A 1,230-nucleotide genomic window follows, 5' to 3' on the forward strand; every position below is an offset into this window, starting at 1 on the left:
TATGCAGAGTTCTGTCCAAGCGTGCTTCAATCTTCCTCTAAACCTTCTAGATGCAGCAAAGTGTATTTTAGCTGCACTCAGGGATTGTCATCTGATGGATCAAACAGGGGACTGCAACCAGCTGAGAACCTCCCAGTTCTAACCTGAAGCTTGACAAACACTAATCACTTAATCCATAACCATAAAACAATAGCATCTTGATACTTTAAACATCATAAAAAAAAATAATGCTTTCATTACAAAGCAGAAAGTTAAATTATAACACACTACACCATGCAGCAGCAAAGCTGCAGCACCTCTGCTGCGGCTCCTAGGACAACACAACACAGCCCAGCTGCTCTGCTAGAGCTTTTGCACACTCCTGCAGACAGTCTCAGCATCAGCAGCCAGGGATGGGTGGCAGGTGAGCCTCCTTCTGCTCCCCCTTCCACCGGCCTAATTAATCTCCCACGATGACACCGAGACTTTTGATGTTCAGCTCAGAAAGCTCAGGACCATGTTGTGGCTTGTGTAAAGCACTCAGTTCAGCAACGCAATAATCCTCTTGATGGCTAATTATAGCTGCAGGGAACAAACACAAGAACTTAAATTACTACTTTACAATACTGTAGGACATCATGGACTCGTGGAATAAATCACAGGACAAGAACATTGGTGCAGAAAGATATACCTTGTTCAAAATCACAAAGGCAGGAAAGAAGCTGGGTAGATGTTGCATTGTTTATGAAGAATGCATATTATACGCTTCACGTAATCCTTGGGTATGGATGTACGCACCAACGCTCAAATCCAGGAAACCTTGTTGAACAGGGTAATGCTGGAGTCTACTATAAATAACTAGAAGAGAAGGTGGCAAAGTTTTAAGAAAGAGAAATAGCGGAAGAGCCAGAAAAGAGGAAAAGACTTTTGGAAAACTCAGTATCAGTAAACAGAGGGAACCGATGAAGGCCAGCAAGGACAGAAATTCTTGCATGGCAGTTCCTGGCAGTTAAGCCACAGCAAACCATTTCAAAGAGGACAAAAGACTGAACGTGAAATAAAGCATTAATCCATCTGAAACCAGGAGCTTTCTAAATGACACGACCATTTAAAAATATTAAAATAGGGAAAAAAAAATCACGTACATCTCAGGATGAACATAAATGATTAGCAAAGAAATGTGAATAATGTTTTCCCTGGCTCCACGCGCAAGCCCAGAAGGCCGGAGCGGCGGGATGAGGCAGCCCCGTA

The sequence above is a fragment of the Pygoscelis adeliae genome, unplaced genomic scaffold (assembly GCF_000699105.1).
Source record: "Pygoscelis adeliae isolate BGI_AS28 unplaced genomic scaffold, ASM69910v1 Scaffold171, whole genome shotgun sequence".
Lineage (NCBI taxonomy): Eukaryota > Metazoa > Chordata > Aves > Sphenisciformes > Spheniscidae > Pygoscelis > Pygoscelis adeliae.